This window comes from Podarcis muralis, chromosome 1 (assembly GCF_964188315.1).
Source record: "Podarcis muralis chromosome 1, rPodMur119.hap1.1, whole genome shotgun sequence".
In the NCBI taxonomy this organism is placed as follows: domain Eukaryota; kingdom Metazoa; phylum Chordata; class Lepidosauria; order Squamata; family Lacertidae; genus Podarcis; species Podarcis muralis.
The window spans coordinates 132129721-132147063 of record NC_135655.1 but is presented as its reverse complement, the minus strand read 5'-3'; positions in this window follow the sequence as shown (position 1 = coordinate 132147063).

The following is a 17343-nucleotide window of genomic DNA, read 5'->3' as shown; positions in this document are numbered from 1 at the left end:
GAGTCTGTCAAGACTGGCCCGTACGGGCAGGGGTATCTTTACCTTTACCTTTTTATAATTTATAGTTATGGTGCTGGAGGAGACTCTTGAGAGTCCCATGGACTGCAAGATCAAACCTATCCATTCTGAAGCCTTGTGTCTAGAGGGAGGTCAACACAAGGTAGAGACCATTGCCTGGGTGAGATTTCTTCTATGTTGGTTATACATCTACCTCACATTAGGCAAAGATCCTCTGCTTAGCGAAGTCTTGTCAGACCCCTTTCTTTCCCCAGAGCTACAACAGTTTAACATAAAGGTACAGTGATACTTCAGGTTAAGTACTTAATTCATTCCGGAGGTCCATTCTTAACCTGAAACTGTTCTTAACCTGAAGCACCACTTTAGCTAATGGGGCTTCCTGCTGCCGCCGCATCCCCGAAGCACGATTTCTGTTCTCATCCTGAAGCAAAGTTCTTAACCTGAAGCACGATTTCTGGGTTAGTGGAGTCTGTAACCTGAAGCGTATGTAACCTGAAGCATATGTAACCTGAGGTACCACTGTACAGCAACTTGGATTGTCAATGGAACTTTTGTGATCGATGCCCCCACCATCTGCCAAGGCTATAATAAAAATTAGGTTGAATTTCAGGAACCAACAGCAACAGCAGAGAGAACATGTCCCCCTCTTTACTTTCAACTTTCTTGGGCATATGAAACTAATCACAATTATCTTGAATTTCTGCTTATCCCTCAAGAAAGAGGGGCATTTTTGTTGGCCACGTTTAATTCAAATCCATCAAACCTCCTCTGGGGAAGGTTCTCGGGAATGGTGGAAGGAGAAAGAATTTGCCCATGTGAAGACCATCAGGTGGAAACTCTTACACACATGGTTCTTAAATGTAAATTATATGCTGATCTCCGCCAGCAGTTTCTAGATGAACTCTGCATCCCCAAATGGAAACCAGAGTTGGAGGTCATACATTTTCTATTACTGGGGAATGATCAGGAGCTCACCAAGTTAGTGGCTAAATATCTTTATTTGGTTTTTTGTCGCAGCAACATATTGCAGACGTCTGATCTCCCTGGAGACCTAGAGCTGTAACGTTAGACTGTTTTGCCTCTTTTCATTTGACAAATGTTTTGTGACATTGGGGAGGTGGTAATTCTGTATTGATTTACTATGGATGTTTGTATGTGATGCCAATAAAAGGTTTGGTGATGATGATGATGAAGTAAATCAGCCCCGAGTGCTCACTGGAAGGACAGATCCTGAAACTGAGGCTCCAATACTTTGGCCACCTCATGAGAAGACAAGACTCCCTGGAAAAGACCCTGGTGTTGGGAAAGATTGAGGGCACAAGGAAAAGGGGACGACAGAGGACAAGATGGTTGGACAGTGTTCTCAAAGCGACTAACATGAGTTTGACCAAACTGCGGGAGGCAGTGGAAGACAGGAGTGCCTGGAGTGCTCTGGTCCATGGGGTCATGAAGAGTCGGACACGACTAAACAACTAAACAACCAGCTTTGCCAGAAATTAAAAGGACATTGCTAACACCCGGCAGAACCTGTTAATTTAGGAACCCAGAATCTGAAGAGGGGTCTGGGATCCTAATGGATATTTTCCAAGGGCTTCTTACTGAAGCTGCAGGTTGCTCACTCAGCCTGCACTATTTCTTGTGCTGTTGCTTGACAATGGCTCTTCCTGTGTAATTGATTCCAATTTCCCCGCCCTTTTTTTGTTTTTTTAAATAAAGTACCAGCAGGAGGCAATAAATATTATATCTGGACAGCTTTTCAGACATTGGTTGCATCCAGATTGTCTAGTCTATTGACCAGTGAACCACCCTGAGACCTGCGGGTTTGGGGCACTATATAAATTTAACAAATGATGATATTTTCTTAAACTAGAAGCATGGGGCAGGCTTGTATTCGCCCTGCCCAACCCCACCTGCAGTGCTTTCTTCCTGGTTTGCCTTGAGCCGGAGTAATCCATTATGTCTGAACTCTGGCAAAGATGAAGTCTCAAAGCCAACGGGCAAGGGAGGGACTGAAGGGGCAGGCAGGGAGCGCAAGAGCCTGGTATTCAAACTTGGCTTATCATAGAATCATAGAGTTGGAAGGGACCCAGGAATCTCAACTAGATCATCCATGGCAGATGGTCGGCCAACTTCTGTTTAAAAACCTCCAAGGAAGCAGAGTCCACAACCTCCCAAGGGAGACTGTTCCATTGTTGAACAACTATTACCATCAGAAAGTTATTCCTGAAATTTAGTTGGAATCTCCTTTCTTGTAGCTTGAAGCCATGGGTTCAAGTCCTACCCTCCAGAGCTGGAGAAAACAAGCATGTTCTCTCTTCCCTGTGACAGCCGTTAAGATATTTGAAGATGGCTGACATATCTCCTCTCAGTCTCCTCTTTCCCTCTTACCCAACTCCTTCAACTGGTCCTCATAAGGCTTAGTTTCCAGCTCCTTGATGATCTTGGTTACCCTCCTCTGCACGTTCCAGCTTGTCAACGTCCTTCTTAAATTGTGGTGCCCAGAATTGGACACAGTATTCCAGGTGTGGTCTGACCAAGGCAGAATACAGTGGGACTATTACTTGCCTTGATCTGGACATATACTTCTGTCGATGCAGCCGAGAATACCATTAGCCTTTTTTGCTGCTGCATCACACTGTTGACTTGTGTTAATCTTGTTGTCCGCCAAGACCCCTCGATCCTTTTCACATATGCTACTGGCCAGGCAAGTGTTCCCCATCTAATATTTGTGCAGCTGGTTATCCCTGCCTAGCATGTTTATAACTTTGGATGAGAAAACTAACTGATCATTTTGAACTATGGAGCAAACCTCCCTTGACTTCCAGGTGTATCACTCTGAGTCAGTCATTTGGTGACAATTTCTTAGCTTTTGGGGAGGGCAAGGGATTTAAAGTCTGTCCAGTTTCGAGAACAGGGTTGGGCCTCATTCTCCTTCCTCTTTGGCATTTCCACCAATGCTCAGCAAGGTAACGTTAGCTGTGTGTTTGGCCTGTTCTTGTGCCTTTCCGCATGGCACCAGCCTTGCCTGGTTGGCTGTGCTCATCACGACTGGAACGCTCTGCTGTGTTCGCTTTATTTTCTAGTCACCAGAGAAACCAGAAGGGGAATCTTGAAATCAGCTTCCCAAGAAATCCAACTGGATGGATACCACAGGATGGATTTCCTCCTGTTCGCTTTGGCAATGATGCCTTGAAAGAGGAACATTTTTCTTAACTCCCTTTTCCTCCGGGCACCTCCCAACATCGTACCCACACCCACCCAGCCACCCACGGGTAATATTTGTGCACTTTCCCCCTTTACACTAAGCTTTTGACTTTGCTCTGCATGACTCAGATGCCACACGCTAGAGAAACCTTTTTTTGGCAATGGCTTCAGAGAAAAGACAATATTTCTGCTGTTAAGTTTTTGTTGGTTGAATGAGTAATGCTACCTCTGTGCACAGTGGTGTGTGTGTGTGTGTGTGTGTGTGTGTGTGTGTGTGTGTGTACCAGAGACCAACTCTTTTGCAACAAGTAAGTGGGCAGTGGGGTGGTGTTAATTATTGCATTAGCCAGAATGCAATAGTCTGGGAAAAGAGGGGGCTGCTGTCTACAAAAATAGGTAGCAGGGCACTGTTCTGAATACAGTACAAATATGTGGGTTTCTGAGTGCTGTGGCTGGAAGGAAACCACATGGACTGGAAAGACTGAACTTTCCATTGTCCTTTCCATTGTTCCCTGAGGAACAATGTGGTGGTTGTTGCTGAGGTTGTCAATGCAGCTGCAATGAGGAGTATAAAATTTAAAAATGCACATTTGAATCATTTTTGCCATCTTGTTTTACTATGTTCTTAATACAGGGTGAATTCAGACACCAAGGGGTGACTTTCAGTAAATCACACCATGCCATAGATATGTGGAACCTGTGTAAGCAATGCTAAAATTTAGCCCTATCAGCCAGTTGATGAGTACTCAGTGAAGAATGGATCTTGAACTTCATTCTTCCATGAAGTGTCTGCTTAAAAAGCTATGAATGTGAATGAAGCCCCTGCACGTGGATCTGAATTGCCCTACATCCTTTATTTTGGCATTCATTGGAATTAAAGGAGTGACAGGAATGAGCAGCATGTTGCTAAGTATTTGTGCTGCCTTGACAGCCCATAGCAGAAACAGGACAGGATGATCACAATGTCTGACTGTCTGTCAGTTTGAAAGTAAACTGGGGTCATCCATAAATAAGGGAGTAGTTTTTATATATGCATATACTGGGCAAAGGAGATGTGGGTGGCGCTGTGGTCTAAACCACTGAGCTTTTTGGGCTTGCTGATTGGAAGGTCAGCGTTTGAAATCTCTGTGATAGTGGTGAGCTCCCGTTGCTCTGTCCCAGCTTCTGCCAACCTAGCAGTTCGAAAGCACACCAATGCAAGTAGATAAATAGGTACCACTGCAGCGGGAAGGGAAACGGTGCTTTCATGCGCTCTGGTTTCCGTCATGATATCCCATTGCACTAGAAGCAGTTTAGTCATGTTGGCCACATGACCCAGAAAGCTGAATGTGGACAAACACCTGCTCCCTCAGCCTGAAAGCGAGATGAACGCTGCTCATCCAGGGGTCCTTTATCTTTATACTGGGAAAAGTGTGAATAAAAATGTATAAGTGAAAATAATATACAAAATTGTGTTTTTAAGGGGAAATTTCAAAAACATATATATTTAGCAAAATTGCATACAAAGAAATGTACATGAAGAGTAAGTAGCACTCAAAGGATGGTGAATTTCCATTGACACACCTGCTAAAACGCACAGGGGAGCTCCATTTTAGCATGAGTGCCAAAGCAAACCCCTTTGTCATCCTGGAGCAAACCTTGTTGAAGGTGTGCTTCAAAGAAGTTCATCCCCTGATGCCATGGTGAGTGCCACCTATCTGTCAAATTCAACCTGCAAAGGATACGGAAGATTCAGACCTGGGGTCTGGGGAGGGGGAGTGTTTCTCATTCCTGCACAAAGGTCTGAAGAACAGCTGGCACACCTGGAGTCATTGGGTTTGCATTCACATCCCTCTCCCCCTCCCCCCAGTATCCTGTAACATCTCACCCGTTCAAGCAAACACTTCAACACAGCTCTTGTGTTCCTGGTCCCACTGGACAGACTCCTTAAGAACGAGGAAGATTCCATATAAACATTCCATTAACTTATTTCTCTAATTTGTGGCTCATGCTCTGGACCACCCTTTCTCAACCTTGGGTTCACAGATGTTGTTGGACTACAACTCCCATCATCCCTAGTTAGAAGGACCAGTGGTCGGGGGTGGTAGCAGTTAGAGTCCATCCACATTGGAGGACCAAAGGCTGAGAAAGGCTGCAGTCTAGTGGGGTCAAATAGGCCTCCCCACAAAGGCTTGGGCTGGTGGTTTTTTTTTTTTTTTTTGCTGTATTCAGGAGATTACAAACAATTGTGTCCTGTGCATCTCTTCTAATTGGCCATGTTTCTTTAATCTTGAAAGGAGGGAAATGAATTTTTTATTATCATCCTGGTTACAAATTTCTACATTCCAGAGCTTCTTGTTGTTCAGCCAAAGAAATAATGATTTCAGCAGTGCTGCAGTGATTTAGTAAACCAAAGGAGGAGTTGGCACATGGCTACACAGACCTAAGGTAACACATTGCGGTTCAAATGCTCTCTAGAATTATGCAATTCCTTCAGAATATCAGGGAAATCTTAACAGCCATTTCCAATATTATATTGTACTCCTCACATTTTGAAAATGTTTAGAGAATATTGATCCAAAAATGGCCCTGGGCACAAAGTCTTCTTAATGTGAAATGTGAGAGGTACAAATTGTCCTGCAAACTCAGACACATGTCTAAAGTCTGTGCATTTTGCTTCCCTACATGAAACTTCCTTTAAAAAAAATGTGAGAATTCAAAACATGGGTAATGGAATGTGAAAATTTGCCTTGGACTTTCCTTTTATTGCAAATAAATAATGACTCCTAATTTCTTCTTTGTTGGCATCTGGTGAAAAGACAGCCTGTAATTATTTCAGAAAGCTCAACATTAGGAAGGATTAAACTGCTTTTTCCTGTCAATGGCATAGGAGATCCATTAACAAACCACTACGTTAGTTGTATTTGAATCCTACCAACTGGTGTGGTGGTCTGACTCATCAGATGACAGAGACAGAATCATGAGGTGGTCAAAGTCTATGGTTTCCTTGGTTTTTATTTTATTATCAGTCTTAGGGATGTTGCTGCCAGATGCCTTTAAAATAGTTTTGGCTCCCAGTGTGTGTTTGGGGTTCTTGCGGACGATGTGATCTGGGGCGCTGAGTGTGTTTTGTTTACATGGCCATGCTGTGTTGTGGGATTCATGTGAGAGAATACTAAGAATTTGGGGAGACAAATTTCTTTCCCCTGTAGAGGCAGTTCAGAAGGTAGAGCACTTCTGTAACATTTGACCCAGCCCTCAGCAGGAGGCAAGCTGTGGCACTCTGCATCCAATCAGATGAAATTGCACACATTGCAGTAATCTGGCTCTGACGCTACGGAGGAATGGGTCACAGCTGGGCGACATATAGAGAGTTGTTAACCAAAGTAGAACATCAGGTGAAACTGAAAGATTTTGAAGAGATAATAATAAAATAATAATAATAATAATAATAATAATAATAATAATAATAATAATAAAAAATTTTATTTATATCCCGCCCTCACCAGCCGAAGCTGGGCTCAGGGCGGCTAACAACAGTCAAAATAGTCCAACATTCTAAAAACATTCCTTATAAAATTAATTAAATCAAATTAAAATCAAATTAATGGCAACCATCAAGCAAAATTCTGTGCAGATTGCCAAAGGAGGGAGTCAGGCTGCGCCCTGACCAAAGGCCTGGTGGAACAGCTATGTCTTGCAGGCCCTGCGGAAGGATGTCAGGTCCTGCAGGGCCCTAGTCTCTTGTGACAGAGCGTTCCACCAGATTGGAGCCGCGGCCGAGAAGGCCCTGGCTCTAGTTGAGGCCAGCCTAACCTCTCTGTGGCCTGGGATCTTTAGGATGTTTTTATTTGCAGACCGTAAATTTCTCTGTGGGACATACCAGGAGAGGCGGTCCCGTAGGTACGAGGGTCCTAGGCCGTATAGGGCTTTAAAGGTTAAAACCAGCACCTTAAACCTGATCCTGTACTCCACCGGGAGCCAGTGCAGCTGGTATAGTACCGGATGGATATGATCTCGCAGCGAAGGCCCCATAAGGAGTCTCGCCGCGGCATTCTGCACCCGCTGGAGTTTCTGGGTCAGTCTCAAGGGCAGCCCCACGTAGAGCGAGTTACAATAATCCAGTCTGGAGGTGACCGTCGCGTGGATCACAGTGGCTAGGTCAGGGTGAGAGAGATAAGGAGCCAACTGCTTAGCTTGGCGGAGATGAAAAAATGCCGCCTTTGTTATAGCTGTAATCTGCGCCTCCATAGAGAGGGAGGTATCGAAGATTACACCCAAACTCTTAACGGACGATGCTGGCACTAATTGCACCCCCGCAAGAGATGGGAGTTGCCCCCTCAATCCCATATCGCTCCGTCCCAGCCAGAGGACCTCTGTCTTCGAAGGGATTTATTGAGGGATTGGTTACAGTTTCCCCAATTAAATGATATTTTCAAGACAGGCAAAAAGAAAGGTTTTAGTTATGAGATCTCAAGATTTCAAAAAGTTCTGTTAGAAAACAATATAAAATTACTCTCAAAAATGTATAGATTGCTCTTGGAACGGTACACGAAAGATGAACAGGTTAAATCCGTAATGATACACTGGGCAAGGGATTTGGGGGCACAATATTCAACTTTTAGATTGGGAAAGGTTACGGAAAACTGATTTGAAATTCTCGACATGTTGCATGCTGAAAGAAAACTATATGAAAATGATGTACAGGTGGTATTTGACTTCTAGTAAGTTAGCAAAAATGTATAAGACAAGTACAAATCGTGCTGCAAATGTAAAGAAAAAGTAGGTGCCTTTTATCATATGTGGTGGTCGTGTAAAGTAATTAAAGCATAATGGGAAATGATATATAATGAATTGAAAAAAATGTTTAAAATAACTTTTATTTAAAAAAAACTTATTAGGAATTGTAGATACCAATATCCCAAAGGAGCAGAAAATATTCTTTATGCATGTGACAACAGCCGCACAGATACTACTAGGCCAGAGATGGAACGAAGGCAAAGTCCCGACTAGAGAAGAATGGCAAACCAAACTGATGGACTAGACCAAAATGGCAAAACTGACCAGAAATCTCAGGAACCAAGAAAACAAAAACTTTAAGAAAGAATGGGGAAAAATATAATTTATTTAGAAAACATTAGCAGGATTTTAATAACATTTGTAATGTAACAATCACTATGGACCATATGGACAGATAAAAAATATGGATGATGAAATAATATGCAGTTGAAAACGTTGACAATGAGACCCATGGAAGGGGTGGAGGGAAGTCTAGAGATTCAGAGAAATCTCTAAATGTGGATATTTATTTGGTATTGTTATAACTCTATGCTTGCAAAATTAAATATTTTTTTATTTAAAAAAAGAGGGGTTCACAGTTGATAGTTCAACATGAAGTGATGGAGGAGCTCTTTTATTTGGTGGAATTTGTGAAAAGGACTTCTGGCCTTTGCCAGGAACGGAACAGAGGCGATTATCATTGCTTAGTGTCAGCACACGCACTCTGCATTGAGAAGGGCTGGGGGAAAGTCCTTGGCATCTCTAGATAAAGGATAAGTCAAATCAGAGCTCAGAAAGTATTCTTCCTGAGATCTTGGAGAACTATTGCCAGACCAGTTTGGCAGGTTAGTATTCCCACAACTCAGTGCTTTCCAGATGCTTTAGGGGACAACTCCCATTACCTCTGCATAGCCATGTGCTTTCTGAGAATGATGAGAGATGTGGTCCAAAACATCAGGTTGGGGGAGACTATCCTTGGCTGTGGATTGACAGAGCTTCCTGTTCGTGCTGCAATCCCCCTAAAACACACAGTCAATACTCCTGACCATTCACCATAGCAAGGGCCCAGTTATATTAGCTGCTACTGACACACCCTTCATTTGCAGTCTGCTAGTAGAGGCATTAGTGGTGTATGGAAGTGAGAGCTGGACCATAAAGAAGGCCCATCGCCAAAGAATGGATGCTTTTGAATTCTGGTGCTGGAGGAGACTCTTGAGAGTCCCATGGACTGCAGGAAGATCAAACATCTTCATTCTGAAGGAAATCAGCCATGAGTGCTCACTGGAAGGACAGATCCTGAAGCTGAGGCTCCAATACTTTGGCCACCTCATGAGAAGAGAAGACTCCTTGGAAAAGACCCTGATGTTGGGAAAGATGGAGGGCACAAGGAGAAGGGGACCAGAGAGGACGAGATGGTTGGACAGTGTTCTCGAAGCTACCAACATGAGTTTGACCAAATGGTGGAAGGCAGTGGAAGACAGGAGTGCCTGGCGTGCTCTGGTCCAAGGGGACATGACTAAACGACTAAACAACAACAACAAGAAGTAGAGGCATAAGAACTTGTGTCACAAGGAATACGATGATGTGACATGGGGAAATCCTGAGCTGCTATGCAGACAGCTTGCTGCACAAGCCATGTGGCTCCTCTCTGCTCTATTTTGCCTTTTGCAGTGCAGGAGATCAGAAAGTCTGGTTGGGGCTGATGGCAGTTGTAGCGCAACAAGACCACATTGCCGACCCCTGTCATAATTTATTGCATGGTTGCTAAGCTCCTTGCCAGCAAAGTCCATGATAGGAGAATATTTTTGAGACATTTTAAAAAACATATATTGTTATGAACCTGGGTTGGGGGTGGAGTGGGGGAGACTCCCCCAACCCAAGAAATGTCAGAAGCTAGATAATATTTGGGATATTGAAGGGAAAATACAAGCTGCAGATGAATTTCTACCCAAATTAGCTGGCTAGCGAAGTGCAGAGCCATTAAGGAACAAAGGAGTGTCATTAAGGGCCACTGGCAATGCAAAATAAATCTCCCCCCCTCTGGACTGAGACAGGAGAATTGGCAGGTTTCAAAGGTGATGGGGGGGGGGGGGACACTACGATGTCATAGGAGAATTTGTCCTTTTGGAAACATCTAGGGGTGTTCTGGGAAGGAGGAGGAGAACAAAGGCCAGAAGTCCATGTGGCCCTGGCTGGAGGTAGCGGCACCAAGAGACCATCCTGGCTGCTGCTCTGGACCAAAGCTTGCGGAAGCGGTGGGAGGGGCAACAAGAGACATTCTAGGTGTTCTGCACCCCCTCCCTGAAAGACTCCAGGTGTAAATGTGTGTTAATAAACCTTATTCCTTAAAGACATGAGCCTCCGCTGTGACTCAATCTTCCCAAAGGAAAACAGCTGTGGGTGTCCCCCCTGGGATCTGGTGCAGCTGCTCAGCGGAGATCAGGTGGCATGAAACACTTTTATACTCCACCCACCCCTCACAGGTGGAAGGATCATGCCAGCCCCAATGCCACCTTCCCTGCACTTTGCTACTTGTTGTGGGGATCACATGGGGTCCCCGGACGTTTCACCGTCTATTGATCCCTGTGCCACCACTTTATTTCTCACTGCCACCCCCCAGGCCCTACCTGGTACAATACTGAGTCCAGTCAGGGCTAAATTGGAACATAAACTTCTGTTTATTTATTGCAGTTTAACAAGCGTGTGGTTTCATAAACGGTCTCAGTCAATTACAATCATGGGGTGCCTATCCAGACCTATAACATCCGCTACCTGCTCTCACTCACTAAACCACCTCTCAGATATTTACTTGTCTTCCTAGCTCCTAACTGTTCCTGACTCAGCTTATTTCGCTACACTAACTCCACCTACCCCCAGACTCTATCCCAATTCACTCCCACTCCAACCAACCTCCCAACTCCCAACAAACTCTCCCCTTTGCCCCTCCCAGAGCTGGTTTTATAGTCCCTCTGACTCCACCCCCTGGGTTCTGATTGGGTAACCTGGTTAACTATTTCACCTCCAGCACTCTCATATGTTAACGTCACACTTGTGTTTATTGGTACCATTTTATTTTGTTTGCTTGTTTTAAATTATTGTTCAGAGCTCTCCTCCTGCTGCCGCTGCTGCTGCAATGTGCCAATTTTATGTGAGATTTTAGTACATGCTTTATTTCTTCTTAGACATGCAACTTAGAAATGTGAGTATTACGAACAATGATTTGCTGGAGGACATTCATTGCAGCTCCTTTCCATTGTAAACTCTCTCCTGGCTGCTTAGGATGGTCTCCCTGTCTAAGTTTTCCCATTTGTGGGGCAACTTTGAGAAAAAGAGGGCCAAAGCCCAGCCATACTGCGAAACATTTTCCAAGCGGAGGGATCAGAAGATCAGCAGAAGCCACATGGGCGATGTGCCACTGCGAGGAAGGTCATGCCATCAAACAGCCAAAGAGCAGGTGCAATTGTGGGGTGTGTGTGTGGACAAATGGGGGAGGGGAGAGGAAATAGGAATGGTGAGTGGGCATCAGGATGGGAAGGGAATCAAGGGATATGCACCAAGGCAGCCGCTAGTAGCTTGGGAACTGGTCAGGGCAGAGCCAACCCACACAGGAGGTGGAATGAAGCACCTGCCTCAGGCAGTGGAAGCACAAGAGGCAGCACCCCACCAACCCACCCCTCCACTTCAACCACCACCAGAAATGCCCCATCTCACCAGCCAGAGGCAGGCAGTCCAGTGTCCAGCATTGCCACTTGCTCTAGGTGGCTCCTGATGACAAGGCACCATTGGACCTCTGTGCCCACGGCACCCTTGAGGAGCACCTGCCCTGGGGCCCAGAAGCTGCTGAGGTTCTACTCTACAGTAATTGGAGTAGGAGGGGGCTAAAGCCCTTTTTGTAGGGATGGACTTAGAAGGTGACACTGGGGCAGCCGCTTTCTAGTTCTCTGAATTCCTTGTTGTCAGAGTTGCTTCAAGATCCTAGCTCACAGAGGATCACGCTAGCCAACGGTCATTAAGTAAAAGTCTTTATTGAGTTACAGTTTCCATTCTCAAGCTGCTGCGTGCAACTCTACGTCTAGTAGCTAGATCGGCGAAGCTCCGTCTGAATCTCCGCCCCTTGTACACCAACTTAATATCCTAGCCCTGCTCCACCTTTTCCGCCTGACTGTTCTTCTCTGGGTCCCTCTGCCCCCCTGGGTCTCTTCCTTCCGGGATTCTTCTGACGCTGACCCCCCGGACCCTCCTGTCTCCTTGCGCCGGGCTTTAGGACCCGGCTCCCTTTCCGGGCTGCCTACTGCGCCGCCTTCCTGTGCATTTGAACTTGGCGCGCGCGCCCAACCTTCCACCTTCCGTCTAACCGTCTCTTCGCTCCCAGATGGAGGTGTGGCCACCCCTGACTCGTGCCCTCCCTCCTGTTGTGAGCTGCCAGCGCTTGCCCCCTGGCTCCCTTCCTCTTCCCTGTTCTCTGGCGGTGACGCTGGTCCCGATCTCCAACTGCTCTCCTCTGAGTCCCCTCTGGCTCTATCTTCCTGGGGTGCCCCCCTAAACTCCCCCCTTGCCTTGGCCACTGGTGCTCCTTTCTGTGAATCCTCCGATTCACTGGAAAGACTCGGAGATCTCGGGTCGTCGTCATCACTCATCTTTTCTTCTGCCTCCTCCCCTTCGCTCTCTGTTTCCTCCCTTGCCCTTGCCTCTGCTCCTGAACCCCTGACATCCATCCCCCCCTCGAAGCCCCCCCCTCCCCCCTCCCCTCCTTCCGGTGCTGGAGCTGGGTGCTGCTGTGTCAAGGGGACGAATGTCGGGTACCGTTCGCTTCCCGTAGCGGGCCTCCATCCTAAGTCTTCCGGTTCTTCCTCCCTGCTCTCGTCGACGACGGTCACCTCTGCTTCCATCTCTGTGCCGCCGTGCTCGAAACCTGGGTCGTCCCCGAAAACGTCCATGTCCGTCTCTCCCTCACTTCCTCCTGGCGGCGTTGCTCGTCCTGGACCTTCTTGCCACTTCCTGCGCCACTGCTCCTCTGGTCTGTCGTCCCACCAATACGAGGGTTCTGAGGCAGATCCCGAGGGTGACCCCTCCGGGGAACGGACGTCTCGTGTCGGGTCCTCGTCCGAATCGAACCCCCGGAACGTGCTGGCCGAAAGCGTGGGCGTGAAAAGCCAGTCGTCGAAAAAGTCTGCTGGCATCGGTCTATGTGGGAAGAGGGCATGAAACTCGTCTTTGAGCAGAGGTTCGTCCAAGGCGTAGCCCGGCACCCAGCTGTTCGCACTGGCCGGGGTGCCCTCCTTGGCGAGAAAGTATTCTACCCCTTCTTCCCCCCATCTGGAATCCAAAATCTCTGTGACTTCGTTGATGCGCTCCTTCTGTGCCACTCCTGCGTGCCCTGTTCTGTCTCTGACCGGACTCGGCGCCGTTCCGGGTTCCTGAAACCTGTGCGGTGCCTTGTAGGGAGTGAGCACCGATCTGTGGAACACCGGATGCATTCTGGAACCCTCCGGAAGCGCCAGCCTGAAGGCCACCGGGTTGACCTGCTCTTCGACTTGATAGGGCCCCAGTTGCTTATGCCCTAGTTTCTTCTTGGCCAACGACCTGGCCGGCACTGCGTGGGCTGCTAACCAGACCCAGTCTCCCACGTGGAGCTCTTCGCCAACCCTTCTGCGTTTGTCCGCTTGTACCTTGTATGCGTGCTTGGCCAGCTCCAGTTGGCGCCTCAGCTGATGGTGGACTTCCTGCAGCTCCGACGCGAACGCATCTGCCGTCTGCGGCTCCCCCTCCCCCAGCCTTTCCAGTCCCGGGAAGGTTCTGGGGTGCCTCCCGTTGTTGGCGAAGAACGGCGTGACCCCCGTGGACACGTGCTTCGTGTTGTTGTAGGCGAACTCGGCGAGCGGCAGGTAATCCACCCACGTCGCAGGCTGTTGATTTGCATAACACCTCAAGTACTGCTGCATGATGGCATTGACCCGCTCCGCTTGCCCGTTGGTCTGCGGGTGTCTCGCCGACGCCAGGTTGATCTTGACGTTCAGGAAGCCCATCAGCCTCTGCCAGAAATTCGAGATGAACTGCCGCCCCCGGTCGGACAGAATAGACCGTGGCAGACCGTGAACCTTGAACACGTGGTCTATGAACAGTTTGGCGGTTTGCTCCGCCGTGGCCACCTTCGCACACGGAATGAAATGTGCCATCTTGGAGAACAAGTCCACCACCACCAGCACTGCCGTCTTGCCCCTCGAGCTGGGCAGATCCGTGACAAAGTCCAGGGCCACTCTCTCCCAAGGTTCGACCGGAGTTTGCAGCGGTTCCAACAGTCCGGCCGGCGGTCTAAGCACTGGCTTCGCCCTCTGGCAGGTGTCACACCTCGCCACGTAGTCCGCGACCTCCCCTCTCATTCCAGGCCACCAGAAATCCCTGGCGACTAATTCCACCGTCTTCTCCTTGCCGAAGTGCCCTGCAGTGGGCGCGTCGTGCAGCTGCTGCAGCACCTTGGCGCGAAGTTCGTCTCCCGGCACGTAGATGGCCCCTTTACGGATGAGCAATCCATCTCTTAGCTGGAAACCGTCGGCCGCTGCCTTGCCCCTTTGCACCTCTGCCATCTTTGCTTGCGCGAAGGAGTCCCCCTGCAACGCTTGTCGCACCGCCTCCAGATCCACGGTTGCTGCGGCGCACGCCCACACTGTTGGTGCGAAGATGTGCATGGCGGCCGCTGGCGTTGCGTCCTCCAGATACTGTGGCTTGCGAGAGAGAGCGTCCGCCATGATGTTGGTGTCCCCCGGGACATACTCTATTCGGAAGTCGAAGTTCGCAAAGAACTCAGCCCAACGTATCTGCCTTTGGTTCAGGAACTGTGCCGTGCGCCAGTGCTCTAGGTTCTTGTGGTCCGTGCAAACCTGCACCGTGTGCTTGGCGCCGATCAGAAAGTGCCTCCACGCCTTGAACGCTGCATGAATGGCCAGCAACTCCCTGTCCCATATGGTGTAGTTCTGCTCGGACTTGCTGAGCTTCCTGGAGTAAAACGCTCCCGGTCGCCACACCCCCTGCGGGTCTTTCTGCAGCAGGACCGCCCCCACGGCTCTGTCCGAGGCGTCTGTCTCCACCCTCATCGGCTTGCTGGGGTTGACATGAAGCAGCTGCTCTTCCGACGCGAAGAGACGCTTGAGTGCCTGAAAGGACTGTTCCGCCTGCTCTGTCCAAATGAACTTCTTTTTCTTGGAGCTAAGCGTGTCAGTGATGGCCGCCGTCTGCATAGCGAAGCCCTTGATAAACTTGCGATAGAAGTTCGCAAAGCCGACAAACCGTTGGACCTCCTTCCGGTTGCGCGGGCTCTTCCAATCCAACACCGCTCGAACCTTGGCGCTGTCCATGGCGAGCCCCTTGTCAGACAGCTTGTAGCCCAGAAAATCCACCTCCGTCACGTCAAATTGGCACTTCTCCAGCTTGGCATAGAGCCTATGTTGCTTTAGCCTGTTCAGCACTTCCTTGACGTGTTTGTCATGCTCCTGTTGCGACTCCGAAAAGATCAGGATGTCATCTAAGAAACAGACGCACGTCTTGTAGAGAAGTCCCGCCAACACGTGATGCATGAATGCTTGAAAAACGTGGGAGCCATTTTGCAATCCAAAAGGCATAACTCTATATTCGTAGGTCCCCAGTGGCGTGAACATGGCTGTTTTCCACTCATCTCCCTCCCGCATGCGAATGAGGTTGTACGCCCCTCGCAGGTCCAACTTGGTGAACACTCTGCCCTTCCGCACCTTTGCGAGGAGGTCGTCAATTCGGGGCATGGGGAAGTCCGACGGCTTAGTCACACTGTTCAAGATCCTGTAATCCACTACGAGTCTCTTTTGGGGCGTATCCCGCTTCTTAACGAAGAACACCGGGCTGCCTCCCGCCGCCTCGGACTCTCGGATGAAACCGCGCTCCAAATTATGATCTATGAACTCTTTGAGTTCTTGCAGTTCGTCCTCTGACATGGAATACAGTCTCCCCTTAGGCAGCGCCGCCCCTGGCAGCAGGTCAATCTTGCAGTCATATGGCCTGTGAGGGGGTAGCCTGTCTGCCTCCTTCTCGCAGAAAACTTCCAAAAATTCTGCGTACTTGTGGGGAATCGCTTGCAGCGTGCCTAGCAGCAGCTGTGACTCTTCTTCCTCTCCTTCCTGCCTGGGCACGATGCAGTGTTCAGCACAAAAGGAAGAGCCGAAGGTCAGCTGCCTCTGGTACCAAGCCAGCGTTGGGCTGTGCTTGTCCAGCCAACTCATGCCCAACACAATGGGCGTGTCCGACAATTGAGTGACGTTGAAGCTGATGACTTCTTTGTGATTCCCAAGTCGCATCACCATTGGTGGCGTCTGCTGCACCACTTGCCCCCCTAGCAGCTCCCTGCCATCCACCGTGACAACCTGCAGGGGCAGTGTGGCCGGCAGCAACAGTATAGCATGCTTGTTGACAAAGTCCTGCCCTATAAAGTCCGCATTGCTGCCTGAGTCAATGGTGATTGGCACGTCCAAGGTGATGCCATTGGGCAGCTGGAGCGATGCGGTGAGCCTCACCACTGGTTTGGGCGGGAGGGGGTTCACGGGCTGTAAAATCTCTGGGGACTGCATCATTAATACGTCTGGCTGGGCCCCAGTGCCTCTTCCTCCAGCCAGACTGCGTCGTTTCCCTGCTGTGGTTCTCCTTGCTGCGTTGCTGCAGTCGCCATTGCTGAGGCTGCAGTGAGCTTGCGGAGCCTCTGGGGACACTCTTTCGCCATATGCCCTGGCTCCTCACAGACGTAACACTTCCTGTTCCCTCTAGGAGGCTTCGCTTTCACTGCTGCTGGTGCTAGGGCTCTGGTTGCTGACTGAGCCCTGGCACCTCCAACCTCCATCGGTTCAGCTCCTCCTCCTGGCGGAGGCGTGGATTGCGTACGTGCTGCTTCTCTGGGAAAGAAGGAGGAGCCCCTGGCTGGTTCGCGCCCTCCACGCCCTTCGTCCCTGCTCCACGGACGTCCTTCCAGCCGTACCCCCACTGCCAGCGCCCTCTGCACGACCTCCTGGGTGGTCCGGGGTCTCTCCCCCCTCGCAATTTCATCTTTCACAGAGCTGTTTAATCCCTCCCAGAACAGGTCTCTTACAGGAGTCGCATCTCTGTCCCATTCTAGGGCACTGGCCAAGGCGAAAAAGCGGGCATGGTACTGCCGTACGCTGGCCCTTCCCTGCTTCAGTCCATGAATCTGTTGCCGAGCAAGATCCACGTCAATGCTTGATAAAAAACACCCATCCATCGCTTTAATAAAGGCATTCGCATTTTGGAGCGCCGGATCGTTATCCCTCCACAAATTGCGCAGCCATGCCCTGGCATCCCCATGCAAATAGGACATGATGAATCCCACTT